This window comes from Peromyscus eremicus, unplaced genomic scaffold, assembly GCF_949786415.1.
Source record: "Peromyscus eremicus unplaced genomic scaffold, PerEre_H2_v1 PerEre#2#unplaced_220, whole genome shotgun sequence".
In the NCBI taxonomy this organism is placed as follows: Eukaryota; Metazoa; Chordata; class Mammalia; order Rodentia; family Cricetidae; genus Peromyscus; species Peromyscus eremicus.
This window is the reverse complement of record NW_026734456.1, coordinates 337,528-359,222: the sequence shown is the minus strand read 5'-3', so window position 1 is coordinate 359,222 and position 21,695 is coordinate 337,528. Positions and strand designations below refer to the sequence as shown.

The following is a 21,695-nucleotide window of genomic DNA, read 5'->3' as shown; positions in this document are numbered from 1 at the left end:
ATGCTTCGGGAACCTAAAATTGTTCTGGTCGTTTCCTTAATTGTTCCCTTTATTCATCTTTGTAGATTTAGTCTATGCCCAAACTAATATCTGAAAATGAAGCACTGTTCAAGCCCCATGGGACAAATATCATGCTCCATTATCCCTAACACTGATCCCCAGTGATGTGCCAGCTGCCCGCTCACCACTTTTCTTAGCCACTTTGCTGGGGTCTGCAAGCTTTGCTTGCAAACTCCCTTTGGAGGAAGCCAGGCAGCCCAGAGAGCTGGGCTCCGATCTGGTCAGTGCTGGGCAGTGAGCGCTTGGTACTTGCCAGTGTCACAGTGCCATTTGCTGCTGATGCATCTTCCACTCTTGCATACGAACTGAGTTAGCGGCTCGCACGTCGGGAATTCTGTGAAGGATATAAGAGAGCCACTGAGAAATGTTTTATGGACTGTGCTTGGTTTGATTTGTATCCATTTTACTACTGTGATCGGAACTCTTGTCCTCTACAAAGGCAGAGCAGACAGGAGAAGAACAAACACAGTGATTGCAAGTTCTTAAAGACATGAGGTGACCACACTTCAGTGTCTGAAAGGAGGGACAGCCAGCCACCACAAGCCTAGGAGAATCATCAGATGAAGTGCCATTAGGATTTCTCATAGTTTCTGAAAGACATGTTCAGGGCCAACCTTGTCTTGGTGAATGATAGCAACCAGGGCTCTGCTGTGCTGCCACAAAATATTGCTTCTGTATATCCAGCGTGCTGGGCTTTTCTGAATACACAGAGCCACACAGGGCTGTCAAGGGTAGCACTGACCTCTGAGGGATGCCAACAGTGTAAGGTGAAATTAATTTATCAACTAATGAAGTCAGTGCAGTTGCTACCATATGTTTACAAAGACTTTGACACTATCAATTCTAGTCTAACAAGGTGACCAAAACCCCTGAAAAATAATTCAGGTTTTTAAAATGAAGCTAAATCCGTTAAATGTTAAATTAAAACCATTTAAATCAAAAGATCTCCTTTCTTATCCCTTACATAATAATAATAAATAGTAATAATGATAAAAGGCAAATGAAATATAAAATACAATTAGCCATTTTAACATTCCAGTAATTCCAGAAGTTAGTACTAACATAATAAGAATGGATAATAATGAAAATTAAAAAAATAGTAACCAGAGAAAGATTAATGTACTGAGGAGTACAGACAAAAATTTGAACTGAGTGTTTTGCAGGGAAAAACAGTACTGTACCTGTTTATAGATGGTGGAAATTATTCACCTAAAGATTGGTGGATTTCTCAAAATTAGGCCTGTTATCTCAAGAAAACTTGAGTAGAGTCATATTAATGTTTTCTCTTTAAAACAGCTTACTTAGAGTCTTAGAATATTTGACAGAGAAAAACTACAAATGTTATCAGTTTTCTGTGGACTTTTAAAGAGATGTCTAAAATAAATGGTGGTTGAGCATGTTACACTTAGGGTGGCAAAACCGTTTTATTTTATTTTATTTTTATCTAGCTAAATGTTTATATATCTAGTAATTACCTACCTATCTACTTGTAATTTTGAGTTTGAAATTTTGAGTACTGCTTAATTTGGAGAAAAATTATAAAAACAAGCAAACCTACTATATTTATCAGCTCTAAAAGTTGAGAATCACTGATAATCGCAATTACTTTGGCCCTAAGGTATCTATGGCTCAGAAAAGTCCAATGTGCCCATGATCACCAATGTCTCCCAACATTGGAATTCTCTTCCTTAAAGCTGGTTCCAACATATTTTAGTAGTAATTTTCTATATCATTTCAATTTTTATCCTTAACGTATTCAAATTGGTATTTTATTTTCTTTATATTACAAATTGCTTCCATACGCAAATGAATACACTTCTGATTTTTACCAGACATGAGTTCTCAAATATTTCCATTATTTTAGTATTTGGTTCCCAATTTCTTTTATAATTCCATCATTGGCTAAGGCAGGAACAGGATGCTTCCTGGGGCTCACACATAGAAATCCTAGCATAAAGGAATTTTTGTCATCCCAGCCCTAAGTGAGACTAAGATTAGAAGTTTCCTGGGCTTGCTGGTCAGCTGGCCTCATCTATTTGTTGAATTCCAGAACTGTGAGGAACCTGTCTCCAAAAAATGAAGATCTAAGTTGACTTTAGTTAAACGCACACACACACACACACACACACACACACACACACACAGAGAGAGAGAGAGAGAGAGAGAGAGAGAGAGAGAGAGACCGCACTCACTTCATACATACATACATGTACACATTTGTCACCACAAAAGTACCCACATGTGCATGCTCAACGAGAGAAATGGGGGGGGAGAGAAAGAGAGACAGAGAGACAGAGAGAGAGAGAGAGAGAGAGAGAGAGAGAGAGAGAGAGAGACCGCACTCACTTCATACATACATACATGTACACATTTGTCACCACAAAAGTACCCACATGTGCATGCTCAACGAGAGAAACGGGGGGGGGGGGAGAGAAAGAGAGAGAGAGAGACAGAGAGAGAGAGAGAGAGAGAGAGAGAGAGAGAGAGAGAGACCGCACTCACTTCATACATACATACATGTACACATTTGTCACCACAAAAGTACCCACATGTGCATGCTCAACGAGAGAAACGGGGGGGGGAGAGAAAGAGAGAGAGAGAGAGAGAGAGAGAGAGGGAGGGAGGGAGGGAGGGAGGGAGGGAGAGAGAGAGAGAGAGAGAGAGAGAGAGAGAGAGAGAGAGAGAGAGAGAGAATGCTTGTCATAAAACCAGAAACACACGGACATGAATATGATTCAAAGAATATGGTGAAAAAGATATTTCAGCAGAAAAAAAAAGGAGGTAAATATGATTCAAAGCTAACTCTGGAAGTCAGACCTGCTGACATAGGCCAACAGCCCAAATACTTAAATGTTGTGGTAGGGGAATCAGGAAGTCAAAGCCAGCCAAGGATGGGAGGGAAGACCTTGCCTCAAAAAATTGAGAAATAAATGAATAAATCTAAAATTGAATCAACCTTCAGTTTCTTAGAAAATCCATACACCTTCTGCTCACATAGCACATAACATGAACACACACACAATATGTATATTGTTTCATGATGGCCTCAAATTCATGATCCCTCTGCCCAGCCCCCTGAGGGCTGTGACTACAGTGTGTTTCCCTTTCCTACTTTCATATTAACATTAATTTAACACTTGAAATGAGTATCTAAATCATCGAGTTCACCTTTGTTTATGTGTTTTGCTAGAATATTTTTATGCATTTTTATGTTTGAAAAAGAATTAAGTATAATAAATGTGCCTTTCTTGACTTCGTGATGTAAATACAGCATCCTGAAGGCTAGTAAGCAGTAAAACTTAAAAAGTTTGACACATAAGCAAATCCTGATGTCATTCCTATATCACAGAACATAGAGGCTAGCATAAGTGGAAGAAGTACCATGTTAAATCTTAAAATTATTTTAACTTCCTCATATCATTCCTACATCACAGAACATAGAGGCTATCATAAGTGGAAGAACTACCATGTTAAATCTTAAAATTATTTTAACTTCTACCCACATGTGCATGCTCAATGAGAGAGAGATATGTGTCTAGTGTTGAGTCCATTTTAGGAGGAATAAATGAAATATAGTGGCTTTCATTTGGCAGAGGGTAGAAAAACACATATCCTTAATTTCTTTCTATCTTACCACTAGTGCCCAACAGAGACAGAAATGGTGTCATTTTACAGTACACACCTTACCCTAAAACACGAATTACAGCTAAAGCTTCTTGAATTTAATATTTCCCTCTTTCATATTAGTTTTAACACTTGAAATTAGTATCTAAATATTCTAGTTCACTTTTGTATTACATTTTATTAAAATATTGTTATGAATTTTTATTTTTGACAAATAAATAAACATGGCTTTCTTGACTTCATATAAATATACTTTGACTTTAAATCTTTTAATGCAAATTGTAGGACATTTAGAAACATTGAATGATTAATTCTGTAAAAGACAGAAAGTACAAACCAAAATGACTCACATTTTATCCTGTTCCAATTACAGTGAGGAAAAGAAAACTGTATTTTATCTTGATGACTACTTTAACTATGTAAAACAGTTTATGGATCAATGGGCTGCTAATTTTTTTTTTATTGTTCCAGGTAGTTTGCTCAATTTGTATACTTTATCTTTTTCTTAAATTTTACTAGCGTGTTATATGAATGCCATTCTGAAAAACAGCTACAATTTCTCTTTCAGTGAGCTTCTATTTGTCTAGTGCATACAGTTTAGGAGTGGTTCCCAAGGACATCATTTTCAGATGCGGTTTTGTTTATTTTCTGCCTCTTACCTAGGTATCTCCTTCCTTCCTTCCCTCTAAAAAAAACCAGCGAAGTAATTTTTGTTGAAGTCTCAAAATCCTGTAGCCCATAGTCTAAATGATGGAGCAGACCTTTATGACCAAGCCTGTGGGAGTACACAGATATTCGTGTGAAATTAGATGATAAAGTAATAATATCACAGGAATCCAGGTTTAGAAAAGTAATGCCTTAAGTTAAGGAGACTGCAATTGTTCCACCTTTACTGTTAATTTGGCAACTAGAGGGCTAAAATTGTCATTTCTGAATCCTGAGACTTAAATAATACACCTCACCTTAGGATACTTCAGAAGAGCAGCAAGGGCAGAGGAAATTTGGAATTAATGTGAAATGACATCAAAACACTTTAGTTTTTCATTATACTGCCACAATCATTACCAAGAATGTTTAATGATACCACAGCAGAGGAAGATTTGGGCAAGATCAAATATTAACATTCTTCATTCTGTCTTTTGTTTGAAATCTGAGTTTTACCTGCTATAATGTATATAATTATCTGTTGGTACGAAAAGTGAAATGGTGCTTCTGAAAGTTACTCATGTTGGATTGTAACTACCGAAGACACTTTTCAGCTATCGCTGCTAACTGTGGCTCCCAAGGACCAGGACTCAAATCAAACAGATAACTTATTTTTATTGCTTTTACTTCACTTTGACATCAGTCTTGTTATCTCAGTATTCCTCTTCGTTAGATTGCTCCGGTTAGCTATGTATTTGTGATGTCTATAAAATGATTTGGTGATGCAGAGCAGTTGTTACATGGGTGGCCTTTGTACTTTGTAGCATGAACTGCTTTTTACTTAGAGGCCAATTGCTATTTGGTACTGTTTAATGTAGATTAAATAAATGACTTAAATAAAATGAGAATAGTTAATACATATGTGAAATTCAGTTTTCTAGAAGACAGACATAATAGATACATTTTAAAGTTATACACATATTTAAATATTTAGAGCTAACATAGTTACCACATGATACATTTTTAATTTGATTTATTCCATAGGTCAGATTTTAAAATATCCAATGATATAAACACATTGTAGTGTAAGTGTAGTGCAATATTTTATGTTTCCTATTACTTTTCTTTTTATTTTCTATCTTTCTTCCTTTTTTGGGTAGTGGGAGTGATAAGGGCATAAGTGTAACTCTTTTCATAAACACTACAAGTTTTGTACAAAGATAATCCTGGATTGAGATCCTGGCCTTATGAGTAATTAATGGGTGGCCTTATGTACTTACTTAATGTCTCTGACCCAAGATTATTAATGTGTACAGTAAACAGGAAATACTGCAAAAGTCCATTTATTCAAGATTTTTATTTAGAGCTTTATTACATATAGAGTTCTGGGTTATAGACATAGATTGTGAAGAATGAATGAATGAATCAATGAATGAATCAATGAATGAATACCCTAGGCACAGGAAACAAAAGCTGCAGGAAATCTAGTTGGAAAAATATTTGGAAAGTGATTAAACACATGACTTCAAAATTATCAAATAATTGGTAGCATAAAGGTGGTGCAGATGATATGCTAGACTGGGACACTTCAGTATTATACCAGGTTCAGAAGCATTCTCATTCAGTCCAAACAGTGCTAGGCAGTGACAGTCTGCAGGGGAAGCAGCAGACACTGCCTTTGGGCTGCCAGAGGGCTTTTCAGATACAAGTATTTAAGAAGTTATATGAGATACAAAGCGGTTCATTAGAAGGTGAACTTCAGATGATTTTGTTCAGCTGTAGGCTAACAGGAGTCCTGAGTGCATTTCAGGTGCCCTACTCTACGTTCTGGTTGATCTGCAGGCCGAGCATACGACATGCACTTCTGGGTTACAGTGTTTTCAAATCAGAATACAGTTGTCAGAATGTGCCTATCAAAAGCTAAGGACAATCTGTGTTCCTGCGAAACACAGAAACTTTGAGTCACTTTGGGTAGTTTTAACATTCTTCTGAAAGAAGTGACATAAAGGTAATGTGAGTGAAATATTCATGTTAAAACAGGTCAACAGGAGGGAAGGCATTGTAACATTCTAGATCAAACAAGACTCAGATCTCAGAAGAAACTAAAGTGAAAGTACATAAATACTTGGAGAAAGTGAAAGAATTTCAACGGGGGGCGGGAAATTCTACATGTGGTGGAATAGGCTTTAGAGAGTAATCAGTGTTTACAAGGCAGAACCCTAGAAGTAAAAGAAGGTACATGGGAGTGTGTAAAAGACAAAACGAACAAAAGTTCAGGAAAAACAGTAAGTTATTCTAGCAGTAGAACAGCCACAAAATAAATAAATAGCAGATACTTTAATGTGTTTCCTAAAGTGTAAAACGTAGAAGAGAGTGGAAAGGGTGCTCAACAATTAATGAGTGAACTGTGTATTTGTTTGATGCTTGCACATATGAAATTATATTTTGTCTATAAATGGAGAAGTTTGAATATCAATGTCAATATAGAATAGGACACAATACTTTAATTCCGCTTAAGATGTGGATAACGGCCGAGCGGTGGTGGTGCATGCCTTTAATCCCAGCACTCGGGAGGCAGAGCCAGGCGGATCTCCGTGAGTTTGAGGCCAGCCTGGGCTACCAAGTGAGTTCCTGGAAAGGCGCAAAGCTACACAGAGAAACCCTGTCTCGAAAAACCAAAAAAAAAAAAAAAAAAAAAAAATGTGGATAACAGCAAGAACCTAGTATGTTGAAGGTGTAACCCTAGCTTATTATTAGTATTGCCCCCTAGCGTAAACAATGTCAGCTTAGAAAACTAGACTGTGAGTGAAGAAATAAAAAGGTCTCTCCAGGAAATTAATAACCATCTAATTATTTCACAATCCTACTTTACAACTTGAAAAAAATTCCCATGTGAAAAAATTAGGTAAAAGTTAATCTAAGGCTTTTAATAAAATTTTAATAAAATGTATCAGAGAGCTCACAGAATATAAGGCTATACACAGCCACATAGGAACACCACAAAGGTGCAAAAATAATACCAAACTATACATGTTCTCAAAATTCAAAATTCAAAAACAATAACTTTTATAAAAGTATAGAAAAGGTAACGAACATTTTGGTCAGTAAAGTTCAACAGACTTAACAAAAAACAGATCTTTAAACATTAACTATGTTTGTAAAGATTACTAATTGAAATCAGATAAATAATATAAGAAATTCAGATCGTATTTATTTAAATGGTTAAGATAAAAATAAATACTCTAAGAAATAAAGGCAGCCGGGGAGGTGGTGGCACACGCCTTTAATCCCAGCCCTTGAGAAGCAGAGGTAGGGGGATCTCTTTGAGTTCAAGGCCAGCCTGGTCTACAGAGTAAGTTCCAGGACAGGCTTCAAAGCTATACAGAGAAACCCTGTCTCGAAAAATCAAAACTCCAACCACCCCCCCAAAGAAAAAAAAGGGTAACATGAAAAGAAAACAATTAGGATATTTAAAAATAAAAATAAACTTTTGAAAATACAAGTTGAAAGAATGAGCTAAATTAGATTTTAGTATATTGAAAGGTTGGATTATATTTTGAAAGTAGCTTTTTCATACATTTAAGGCTTTTTCCCACCTTCTCAGTTTTAGTTAATTCACTTCCTATCCCCATCTATGCCTAAACCATTTGCTCTTAGTTTCCACCCCTCTTTTTTCATATTGAGAAATAATAGTTCAAGCAGAGCTACTTCAAATGAATAGACAATGCTGTAGTCTGATACATTTAAATAAAGAATAATACCTGAAGTTGGGAGGGAGTCATGTAGGAAGATATGGGGGATTGGCAAGAGGAAAATAGGGAGCTGGATAATATTTCAATGTATATGTGAAATAAATGCTGAAAGAATAAACTTTAAAAATGAGAGCCGGGCGGTGGTGGCACACGCCTTTAATCCCAGCACTGGGAGGCAGAGGCAGGCGGATCTTTGTGAGTTCAAGGCCAGCCTGGTCTACAGAGTGAGTTCCAGGAAAGGTGTAAAGCTACACAGAGAAACCCTGTCTCGAAAAACTAAAAAAAAAAAAAAAAAGAGAGAGAGAGAATGATTGAATTGAACGAGCTAAAGAGATCAGCATATCTACACAGTGAAGAATAAAAAGAAATAAAAGAGATAAAGTGTCGCGGCAATAAAACTGAAAGTTCCAAAACCATGGTAGAGAAAAATATGGAAAAAGTCATATCAAAATACTTCCTCCATGTATATATTAATTAAGATTCAGGAAGAACAATAGTCAGCTCACAGACGAAACCCAGCAGAAAGGCAAAAATAGCAAAAATCAATTCATGAATTGGATTTGACTTGGAAAGATTTCACAGTATTAAATCAGAAGAAACAAATCTACTTCCTCCAGTAAAGGGGTGTGAGCTTTTAGAAAGTAATTCACTCCCTTTCTCAAAGCAAATGGAGAGTTGAAGAGAGGTAAAGGAGACAGAAAAACAAACAAACAAACAAACAAACAAAAACAAAAACAAACAAACAAAAAAAACCCAGGAAAACCAAGAAATGCCTGAGACTGAATGCAAGAAGAAAGTATCAGGACAGTGGTATGGGAGCTGCTTAGATATGCTAATAACGGTGTTTTGCCCGTCTAAGGAAAACAAAATCCCTGAAAAGCTTGGAGAACAATTATGTTGGAGGAGTTTGGGGGGAAATAAATGTAAGAATTTGAAGTCCTAGGTAAATGGATGGAACAGAACATGAATGTATAAAGTCATATACATTTTCTGTGAAATGTAAGAACTGCAGTGAATCAGTGTGCCAACTGTAAGCAAAGCTTAGCTTTGTTGATGGCAACTTCTGCATATGAGTGAATATTGATGCATCAAAACTTGGGACATGAAAACTGAAATCTTAGGGCCTGTTCATGTGTTGTTATTACTACTACTATCAACGTTTATTACTATTATTATTGTTATTATTATTATTGTTTATTAACATTTCAGTGAAATAAACATTGTCAAACCTAAAGAATGAGATCATAAAGAATGAGATCATATCTGAAAGTAGCACCTCTTCCTGGAAGCAACAATGATTGGTATTAAAACAAATCCATGCTCAATTCAACTCTAAAGCCAGTAAACAATATAGTCATATTTGTAATTCTAAGAAATTAGTTTCAGTAAAGTTTTAAAAAAATCAATAAAATGTGACAGATAAATGATTATTATCTCATATACATTCATATTAAAGCAAAAATGTATGAGGATTGATTATCTCATATAAATTAATTTTGTCATGTGGTGTAAGGCTATATTTCTGGAAATTTTCATCTTTGGTGAGCCACACACGCGCGCGTGTGTGTGTGTGTGTGTGTGTGCATATATCACATTCTCCAAGAGAAAAAGAGTGAAAACTTTTTTATTGTGAGATAACATCCTTTGAAATTAAATAACAATTAAAATTAATAAGTTGTACAACATTAGGTCATATTATTTTCTCATACTAATCCTAACACAGCAACAATTCATTGTAGCTGTGTGTAGGCAGAAGAAATCCATTACCCAGCATGCTTTGTTATGAGTTTCATTGTTGCTAATCTAAAAATTTGAGGCTTTTTAGAGCAAAGAGACTTTAGAGCACATAGGGACCTTTTTAGAGAAAATGGACTTCAGAGCACATAAGGGCTTCTTGGAGTAAAGGGTGTGAGAAGGGACTCCTGGATCTGTGATCTATGGTTTATTAGGAAGCTCAGATCACAATTCTGCTCTTACTCTGTTCAGGTGTTTCCATTTCTTTCCATACACAGGGAAAGCAAGCAAGCCAGGCACGGCTGCACATACTTGAAATACCATTTACATGGCAGCCCAACGTAGGGACGTTCACAGCCAGACTAGAAGCAGTGTTCCCAAGTCTGAGGGGATGGATGACCCAGTGAGAGTAAGGTACTTAGAAGAAGGAGTGAATGACACATCTAAGAGACCATTCTTCACTTCACAAAACAGGTAACTGCTTTCTTTACAGTGCCAGTACTGAGCCCAGACACAGTTATGATTATAAAATGTATTCTGTTCCTGTTTGAGTTGAGGTGTGTTAAGGATTGAACCCTGAGCCTCATACACTTACTTTCTAGACCTTCATCTTCAGCTTTGTACATGGCTTCACAGGTCTCACTCTTATCCATTCTAGCTCTAGAACTTTCCCTTCACATAGAAAATCAACATAAAAGTTCCCAACAAGCTATTATGGATCCTCACACTATCCAAATCTGGCTGCAAATTAGTTCGCACAAGTGTGCATGAGAATGATTAAAACTGGTTTGCTAAGAAAAATAGTTCCATGGAAGCTGGAGAGGTGGTTCAGTGGTTAAGGGCACAAGCTTTTCTTATGAAGGAACTGAGTTTTGCCAGAATCACACCAAGTGGCTCACACCTGCCTGTAACTCCAGCTCCAATGCCTGTAATCCAATGCCTCTAGTCTCCTTGGGGCCTGCATTCACATGTACCCACATGCGGATACATGTACACACATACACAATTAAAAATAATAAAACCTTATATTTTTAGGGGTCCAATCTACAGGAAGGCAGTAGTGTTAACCCCCATCATGCATGATGGCTTGCTCAAGACAACTGGGTGAACAATTATAGAACACAGCACTTTTCCTTATTTGTAAAGTTTCATTACAAAAGATAGACATCAATTAGAACTTCAAACCTGCACTGTACCCAATCTGTGACAATTGAGGTATGAAATGATAGATATACATCGCCACTGCAATATTCATAGATAGACCATCAACTCAATCATTCTGAAAAATTTTATGTAAATATATTATGGATCAATGCTTGTGAAAGGGTTCAAACTCTGGGTGTTGATCACTATTGGGCAGACTTAGGTACATAAGGCATTCATTAATTCAATTGTTTGTTATATTTTTTGAGATAGAGCCTCTCTTGAGTCCACAGTGGTTGGAAGTTACTATGTAGACCAGGATGACCTGGAATTGGCAGTTATCTTTCCAGCTATTCCTCCCAAGCACTGGGATAAGGAATGTACCACTTCACTTAGCATGCACAGTGGGGCCTGGCAAGCACTTGAAGAGGTCATTTTAAATTGACTTAGGGAAAAACATTAGTGTAGATATTAACCTAGTAATGGAATCAGAGAACAGAAGAAAGAATAGTGCTATTAACTAGCCTACAATAGAGGTGTGACAGTTTCCCTAAATACTAGATTTGATGTTGGAAGTGCATGTATTTCCTGTTCAGTCCTCATGAGAACAACAAGTAAGGTTTTGTAAATGAGTGTGAGTGAGTGTGTGTGTGTGTGTGTGTGTGTGTGTGTGTGTGTGTGTGTGTGTGAAAGAGAAAGAGAGAGAGAACACATGCACACAGTGTACCTGTACCTGTGTGTGCATGTCTGAATTCCAGAGAAGATATACACATGTGCTGCTCCATTACTCTGCTGTACTCCTTTGAAATAGAGTTTGTCACCGCGCCTGCAGCTGGGCAGGCAGCCACCATGTCCCAGTGATCTTCCTATCTCCACCCTCCACAGCTCTGGGATTACATGTATATGTGGCTGAAGGTGCGGGAATACTATCTCAGGTCTTCATGCTTGTCCAGAAAGTGATCCTATCCATTCAGCCATCTCCTCAGCCCAGGTTATTTTTTATTATTTTTCTTTATATAGAAAAGTAAATATATTTCAAAGAAATTAGTTTTCTTCAAAGTTATCCTTATGATAGCAAAATACAAATAAGAATGCATAAAATGTGAAATAAAATTAATAAGATAGATCAATATATTCCTGTTCATCTGTTCATCAGTCTGCCTACCCATTAGAAGATATTTATATGTACCAAATAAAAGTGCATATATTTCTTGTATTCATAAAGGAATTTCATAAAACTACTATTCTCTAGTGAAGAAATAAGTCACAATAGATTCCAAAAAAAGAATAATTACAGACTTTACTTCATATCACAATTAAATAACATCTTTATCTGAACAGAAGAAAATCATAAATGATTGATATGTATTCTTGAATCTACAAATAATTTGAAATAAATTTATGAAGCTTATCATTAACAAATACAACACTAATTAACTTTTGCAGTTACATGCAATTTGAAATACCTGTTTGAAATGTTCGGTGTTCCACACATTCCCTTTCTTGTTTTATTAATAGGGTTTTATCATTGATTTTTGAAATACCCAGATATAACCAGTTTTACATTAGTATGACAATGTAATGTTACTTTCTATAAATGTGTATAATATGTTCTATGCTTGTATTTTATTTGGAACTTTAAAACTTTGGGTTACATAGATATTCTAGTGAGGAAGAAATGAAGAGAAATGCATAACTTTAAAACTTAATAGTTAATCTATTTTTATAGCTTATTTCAAATTTTTATAATTTTTATTTTAAAAATTGGAAGTACCAACATGAAAACTTGCCTGAGAGCTAAAGATGGCTGTCATTTTGATAGTAAAATGAGTAAGGTACAATGACTATCCCTTTCAGTTCACAACTGATCACATCAGATAGATGTGCATTTTCTACTTACTGAGGGTCCCCCTAGGTCTTTGTTCTAACCTCTCAGGGCAGAAACTTTGTCCTTTCACTTTCCCCAGGCACAGTGCTAGACTTAATATAATTTCAGCTCATATCCTAAGAAAGTAGTTCTGGGGAGGATACATTTATATCACAGGCCTTGTATGTATGTATTGCTCATGGAACATCATTGAAAGGGGGGAAGATTTTAAGAGTTAGAATGTTTCAAGCAATCTTCAGAGAAATAGTGTCTCCTAGAAATGGCTGTATAAGTAAGACTTAACAATGGTAATATCAATATACATGTTAACATGGAAAAGGGAAAATCTCATAAGACCATACTTCTAGACAAAGAATTACTTGTAACTTATGACTCCATAGAGGGAGAGTTAGCCTCTCCCAGGAATATGTTCTATAACTGGTTATTTAGTACAAAATGGAAAGTCCTGAAACCACATGCACACAAACAACAAAAACAGACTGTGTAAGGTATATTTATATATTTGGGCATACATATACGTGTGTGTGTGTGTGTGTGTGTGTGTGTGTGTGTGTGTGTAGAAATAATAATCAGGAATAAAGAAACTGTTAATTTGGGAGTAAGGGTAGATGTGGAGTTGAAGGAGTTGGAGAGAAGGGCCTTGGGGTGCTGGAGGGAGGAATGGGAAGAGGGAAAGTGAAGCAATTATATTTTAATTAAAATAGTATGACAGAGAAACAAATAGGATGCATTTGGAACTGTGTAGAAATTAACATACAAGAAGACATTTCTAAAGAGAAGACTGTTTGAACACTTAATACCTTCTAAGGGAAAAATGGAACCCGATTAACATATAGGTATGTACCTGACAATCTGCATTGTTTTTGCACACTTAGAACCAAGTTTATTCATCATCTAAATTGTCGCAGTGTGCTTTTATTATTATATGTCTTATGTCAACTTGTAAGAGCAGATTTTTTTTTTTTATGGAAGAAAAGGTTTATTTTGGCTTACAGTTGCAAAGCAGATACAGTCCATAAAGGCACTCAAGGCATGGCAACGGGAATTAAAAATGACAACAGAAGGAAGCCCCTGAGAGATCTTTATATGTTCAGAAATTCTATGGGCCAGTTATTACTTACACGCCAATTTGAAAACAAAACTTTTTAAATTTAAATGTAAACATATTTAAATGAAGGCAATAAACTTGAGATTCATAATTTTATAGCAAATTTACTGTCTTGATCGTGAATGAACTTTAGTCTATTGCACTGTTAAAGCAGAAATCCTACATATTATGATAGCTCTTCATATCTCTCCCTGATTTTACCATTCAGAGAGTGAGATTGGCATGTCAACAGTCACTATTATGGGGATAGAAATAGCTCCAAAGAAGCAAATACAGAGCTTCTTATAGCATGGAATGTCAAAATAGTAGCACATCATTGTTTAAAGTCTATAATAGGGATTGTGCCCTTAATCAAGGTATCCATGGGAGTATGACTTTACCCGGTGCTTCTTTGTACCTCATGCCTGGGACCCAAATCAATGCTAAACTAGAATGTCAGTTTTAATTTAAAACACACCTGGATTCAAGAGCTAGCCCAGTATGTATTGGCCTCATGTTCTCAAGTATGTGGCCAAAGGGTCTGCCACAGTTCTTCTAGGTGTGAAGTAAAGAAAGAATTGGACATCTACAGGTTGGCATGAAGATTCATTAAGAAACTATGCATTTTGAGCTGGCTTTTTGGAGCCCACTACCTATGGTTGGACATCTTGCACAGCCTTGATGGAGGGGGAGGGACTTGACCTGTCTCTACTAAATGTACCAGAGACTGTGGACTCCCCACTGGAGATCTTGTCTTGTTGGAGGAGGGAATGGGGGATGGGCTGCGGGGGAAGTCAGGAGGGGCTGGAGGAGGGAAGAGAAGGGGATCTGTGATTGGTATGTAAAATGAATAAAAAATTCCTTAAACTAAAAAGAGAAGGTATGCATCTACTAGTACTTACAGTCTTTGTGCTCCTCACCTCCAGGACGGTAATTCACACAGATCCACGAGTACAAAACAAAGTAATTACATTTGCAACTTTGTCAACAACAAATCCTTTCTCAAAAACAAACCTTTTTAAAAACTGGAAATCTAGTGATATGTGACTGAGAGGGATACCATCAATAAAATTTTTTTGGCAGTCAGACTTCCATGATTCTACAGAAATTCACAATTGATATTTACTACTTAATCTCAGTCTAGATTTTTTGTTTGTTTGTTTTTTTGTTTTGTTTTTTGAGACAGGGTTTCTCTGTGTAGCTTTGCGCCTTTCCTGGAGACCAGGCAGGCCTCGAACTCACAGAGATCCGCCTGCCTCTGCCTCCCGAGTGCTGGGACTAAAGGCATGCGCCACCACCACCCGGCCTCAGTCTAGATTATTTATTTCTCTCAGAATGTGTCCTATACATATTAACAAGAAACATAGCCTTGTAGTTTACTCCAAATGTCAATCAAAACACAATTTTGTTTTGTTAAGTTTATTCATAATAGCTCCAAGATTAACAGTGAACAAAAGAGCGTCGACCTAGCCTTCTAATAGCTACCTATCTTTGATGTCTGATTCTATTTATTTCAGCAGAGGATATTGTAACTACTTCATGAATAAGATCTATTCAGGAGCACTCACTGAAAGACATGTTCAAAAACTGCAATGAAAGTAACATATTTGTCTCCTCACATAGAGCTAGCGTGTAAGGGAAACGTCACACCAGTCCACTGTATCCAGCACGATGTCTGCTGAAGCCCAACCATTCTCAACTTACCACAGGATGCCACTTCATCTGTCTGGTCACCACAATCATCCTCTCTGTCACACAACCAGGCTCTGGGAATGCAGCGCCCATTTCCACAAGAAAACTGGTCAGCCTGGCAGGTTCTGGCTGTAAAGATCAATTTATATAAGAAAGAATCAATTACCAGCCTCCTTTTCAATAATTCTAACATGCTAAATAAACTCAGTGAAGGCTTTAGTCAATTTTATATAATTGTGTCTTTTTTTTAAGATACGGATAAAGAAGCATATGCCAAGGTGTGGGCTTTGGTTTATTTGATGAAGAAGCCTGGGATGTGAAGGAGATAAATAATTTCCCCTTGTAATTGTCCATATTGCTTCAGTGGTTACAGCCAAGTGTTTTCCCTGTGTGTTTTAGGAGGAATTTAACAAGGGCTCTTGTTTTCCTTTTCTTTCTCCCTACCATTTTCCTTTCCTTATTGTCTTTAGCTTTCTTCCCTTTTTTCTCCTTGGAGTCTTTTTACCTTTCCCTCCCTGCTTCCCTCTCTCCCGATTGTATTCCATTCTCTCATGTTTTTAAATGAAAACATCATTAGATGATTTATCTCCATTTAATTCCAATTTAGCTATGATCATAATATATTAAATTCATGCAAACCATTGTTCTTTAACTTTATGTTCTTGTTATTACAGTCTCTCCTATCAGGCACTCCCTTGAGTCTAGTAAAGCTTTCTTAATGGGTTGGTCTGATTAGAGAGAAAATAAATAGAATAAATTGCTCAGACTAATTCAAATGGTGGGTGACATACCATTGTGACGGCAGGGGCACCTGCATGTGCCTCTCATTATAGCAGTGAAGTTGCAGGAACTGCTGTAGTCATTGACTCAAGAATTTTCTACATAATTATTGAAAGATATTAAGACTAGAACATGCTTAAATTCACTATCCCTTCTAATCATGGGTGAAAGTATTTTCTTTTTCATCCAGGGAAATTTAACTGATTTCTGATGAGAAAGATATTTTGTTCCATAAGTCTCTAAGTTCAGGCTTCTGGACATAACCAAACTGACAGAATTAGCACTTCAAATCAAGGGACTCACTGAAAGACAACACAATGTTTTCTTTTTCAGTCCTCCTCTGCATCAGGTGTAATTAGCTTGCAGGTGATGTTAGATGAATGGCCCCAAAGGACTCGAATTTTATGGTAAGTAGTGCCCTAAAGAGGAACGAACTTATCAGTGCCTTTTGCAGAATGATTTTTCTAGTAGTTGAATCAGAGATTCCCCCTCATAGTGTAAGTGTTCCTGCTCATCATTTTTACTATATAGCAGAATGAAACACAAAAAGCATGAGCAGTGTATGAGGAGACCGTTCAAACCAAATAGTCATGAACATCCCCTTTGTTTCATCTGAATCAAAGCATTCCATTTAGACAACACATCCTTGTAAACTGCAGTATTGGGAGGAGGAAGCTGGAAGATGATGAGTTCAAGGCTAGCCTCGGTTACATTAAAAAAAACCCAAGGCCTGGGCATGTACCTTAGTGGTACAGCATTTGGACACCATGTGCAAGCATTTGGGTCTTATTTTTAGCACTATAAGACAGGGGGAAAGCCCTTTTTAGTTTATCTTGTAAAAAGTCTAATTTTAACACATTGGTTATTTTAATGTAATTATACCTGCTTATGTGGATTTAATCAAAATTGTTGGAAGATGTGAGAAGAGCATTCTCCAATGCAATTAGAGTTCACTGCTGGGGGTAAATGTTGGCTTAAGACTGACTAGGTATAAGTATAGTATTATTATTATTACTTACAGGAAAGTGAATTTCAAATCTAAGCACCATTCACCTTGGCCTCTGAAATTATCTTAGAATTAGATAAAATGAATCTGGGTTTTTGAGGGTTAACAGCTGCTCTATGTGGCTGTGTTTGCTCCTTTGTGAACATGCATATGCTATTACTCTTCTGGGTGCCTGCTCTAACTGGCTCCTAGTATTTACACCACCCCTGCTCCAGCCCTATAAGCTGCTAGTTGGCACTTTGCTCCTATGGAAATATTTCTAACACAAAGAGGTCTACCAAATATATGCTTGTCTCTGTTGTACAGCTACATCCATTTATTTCTCTATACTTGGTACAGAAATTTGCTTTCTATTATTTAAAAACTGTATTATAGACTCATCTTATGGACCATTTGTCTCTCCCACATGTTGACCTTCCCCTCACAGACTTAATTCCTTATTTCTTTTTACCTACAGGAATATTTCAAAAACTACACATGAATTTTTAAGTGATATTTAGAATTACTTTTCAGGTTATATTTCTTATAAATGATAATGTTTATATTTTCAATTTTTTTGTAGGAGATATTTTGAAAGTCATTCCTTTTGACACTTGAGTATGAGCTCAATCATTTTAACTATGGATGTAAAATATACAAATCTATCGAGTATCCTACTCATTTTAAATTGAGTTGTTTGGGAGCCTTTTTTTATTCCTAGCTCTCAGGTGAAGAGCTTTTTCCCCAGGTTTTCCTATACACAGGTATTAACTAGAGTGGGAAAATAGATATTGCAGAGTTAAACATGCATACATTTTGGATCTTATTGAGTTTAACAAATTCCTTTCAGTACTGGCTGGTTTTGTGTGTCAACATGATATAAGCTAGAGACATTAGAGAGGAAGAAACCTTAGTTGAGGAAATGCCTCCATGAGATCCAGCTCTAAGGCATTTTTAAAATTAGTGATCAATGGGGAGGGCCTAGCCCATTGTGCATAGTGCCATCCCTAGGATGGTGGTCAAGGTTCTATAAGAAAGCAGGTTGAGCAAGCCATGTGGAACAAATCAGTAAGCAGCACTCCTCTATGGCCTCTGCATCAAGTCCTCCCTTCATTCCATTCCTGCTCAAGATCTAGTTCTGGCCTGCTCCAATGATAGACTATGATCTGGAAGTGTAAGCCAAGAAACCCTTTCCTCCTCAACTTGCTTTTTGTTTATGGTGTTTCATCGCAGCAATAGAAACCCTAACTAATACACTTTATAATATAAAAAGTTAACTTATGCAACCAATAAGAACATATGGCAGTTCCTTCTCCTCATAATGTTGCCAAAACTTGTTTTTAATCAGATTATTTATTTTCTTTTGTAAATGGATCTTATTATTACTTGGGGACTTTGATATTTTCAAGGGTTTAACATTGCCTCCTTCAGGAATTCTTCCCAATACTTTGCTCTTCTACTGAGCCCTGATTTTCCATTGCTGTGAGGAAACACCATGATCAAAAACCACATGAGAAGGAAGGAGTTTATTTCATCTTACAGCTCTCAGATCATGCTCCATCACTGAGAAAAAGAAGAAGAAGAGGAAGTACTCAGGGAAGAAACCTGGAAGAAGTAACTGAAGCAGAGGCCATGCATAATGAGGAACAATGCTTACATTGCTTTCCATGTCTCATTTAGCTTAATTTCTTATAATACCCAGCATATGCCTAGGGGTGGTATCACCCACAGTGAACTGGGCCATGACATATCAGTCATCTCCCAAGAGCTTGCAAAACAGGATTGCCCACGGGCCAATCTAGTGCAGGCATTTTGCCAATTGAAGTTCTTGCTTCCAACATGATATATGTCCAGTCAACATAAAACTAGGCAGCATAAGCACAATATGGCTCAACTTTGGGCTTTGTATCCTGCATGACAATGGCTGCCTGACATTTATTTTTGTGTCCACTTGTTCTTTGTGTACAAATGAAAGTACTATGTACTTTTGATCATTCAATCAATGTCACCATAAATACCTACTGGTTGGTGTGGAAAAATCCTAAAGCAACAAAACAGAAAATCAGTTTCTGGTGGGAGAAGATTCCCATTTGTATATAGGCAGCCCTGTGTATAAAGATGAGGAAGAAGACATCATGATAAAATATCCCTGTTTTGAGTCTTTTCACCTAGGATACATCTCCACATATGCACTTAGATTTCAGGTCCCAGAAAGTGCTTAGAGGAATGTGCTACTTTGTCTAGGTGTGTTACACCATGTGACTTGTTTATTTCTCTGGGTAAAACAAAATGCAAGCACATCATAGCTAATCCACACCTTTCAAACTTTGTAATGATAAAGGACACATTTATATGTTCTCCTTATTCTTTTGATTTGCATTTCAGGGTATCCTGCAGTGACACCAGCTGCCATGAGTATACTAACACGAGTGTATTGAACCTAGTAGTGAGGGGCACAACTCGAAGTGGCATTCAATATGTTGGGTTTTATTTCTGAGTGTACTATAGGGATCCAGAACCACAGAAATCACACTAAACAGGACTGATTGCTTTGTTTGCTCTTACACAGATGTATTTCCATTTTACTACTACTACTAGCTAACCAAATGCAAATGCTCTTTTATAAGTCATGTGGAAACAAGCAAAATTTGTAATTAGTATAAACAGGGCAGGTATGATACTATAAAATGAGTGTCTTTCTATTTTAAGGCAAAAATCTTCTGTGTTTACATTCAGGATGTAATGAAGCACAATCTTTAAATTAAACCTTAATCTTAAAAGATTAGTATGTGCATTGGCGTGCAGAAATTCTTCATTGTAAATTAGAGTCATATTCAGGGTAACCTTCTCAAAGTCAAGTAGGCTGCACATAAAATTCAAGATAATCTGATGTGCAGTGAAGTTTATTCCAAAAAGTAAAGGCCTTTCAGACAGAATTCATAAAGGTTTAGGCAAGCTCTGTTTGCTACATTTCATCTACAAAATGAAAGATCTTCAAAGTGGGCCCCATGGTCTTGTGATGTCTTTTTGTTTTAGAAAGTCTTGTAAGATCACACACACACACACACACACACACACACACACACACACACACAAACACACACACAGGATTTAAGAAATCCATTTCCTCCAAAGAGTAGAGGTTTTAATCAAGGCCCAAGAGAATTACTCATCCACAGATGGCGAGCAAGTGCTTCACCATGAAAAAGTCTGTTCATAGGATGTCTCACATCATGACATCATGGTAGAAAATGGTTTTGCTTTTGCTTTTATAATTACTGTTTTATACATAGCAAGAAGCTCTTTGGAAACAATTTGTAGCCAATTCGGTGTCTAACTGAGCTAAAAGAAATGTATTCAAAAAGTAAGGCACAGAGGGACAAGCCTCTGCACGGGAAAGTCAATACCAAAAACAAGGGTAGGAACAAATCTCTCAGTCCATGAGTCTACATTGTTACAATAGTTTGTATTTATTTAGTAAGGTGTATAATGGCTAAAGGAGAAAGAGGGTTTGTGTGGCTGGTAGGGTGTAGCATTGCAGCATTCTTCAACAATTAGTTTTCACCAATTATAGCAACTTGTATCACCACACACTAGCTTTTCTTCATCATTTACCATGCACCAGGCTGCTGCTAGCCAGTGTCCTTTTTCAACATTTACGTAGTAATCATGACCTTTCTGGCACTCTTTTGTGAGCTGTACCACCAGCTGTATATTTCTATTCAATGAGAGGCTGGCTAGGGGATCAATGATTTATTACAAAGTCATGGATTATATAGAAATATAAATATGCCTAGTCGTATTGGGACTTAATTCAGGAGAAAAAAAATTCTGCCTCCCATAAATAATGTTCCATGAACAGAAAACTATTCACAAAGGTATTCTGTAGTAGAAGAAATAAAAATTTTAAGTATTTTCTCAGGATAAAATAAATAGTTTTCCTTGTGAGGTGGCCAGGATCCCAGGATGCTAATAAAAAGCTTCCGTTGCCTAGGAAGGTTTAGCATAGACAAGTCTTGAAGGAGATTCTGATCAACAGGGCAGCCCACATGGAGAGATGGAGTGCCAGATTAATTTGGAAAGCAGAGTCATGTTCAAGGATTAGTAAAACACCATTTGTAATCTGGCCTTTGTGGCACTAAGCACTGAATTCCCTGACTGTGGCAGTAATCAGACTGGCAATGCTAACAGAGTTCAGCTAGTTTATCAGCCTGACCTGTGTGTTACAGACGCGGATGTGGAAGTGATTTATCATGTGTCTGTGCAGACCTTTACCTGCGCAGGTTTGGTTGGACTCATCTTCAT

At 36.9% G+C, this 21,695-nt stretch overlaps 1 long non-coding RNA gene across 1 annotated transcript; it reads right to left on the bottom strand.

Moving 5' to 3' along the window:
• Positions 1-310: 310 nt before the first annotated feature.
• Positions 311-21,695, bottom strand: LOC131901696 (uncharacterized). Its single transcript, XR_009376841.1, has 3 exons — positions 21,666-21,695; positions 15,638-15,754; positions 311-394 (listed from the first exon to the last, which is right to left on the bottom strand). It is a non-coding gene; the product is annotated as an uncharacterized LOC131901696 (long non-coding RNA).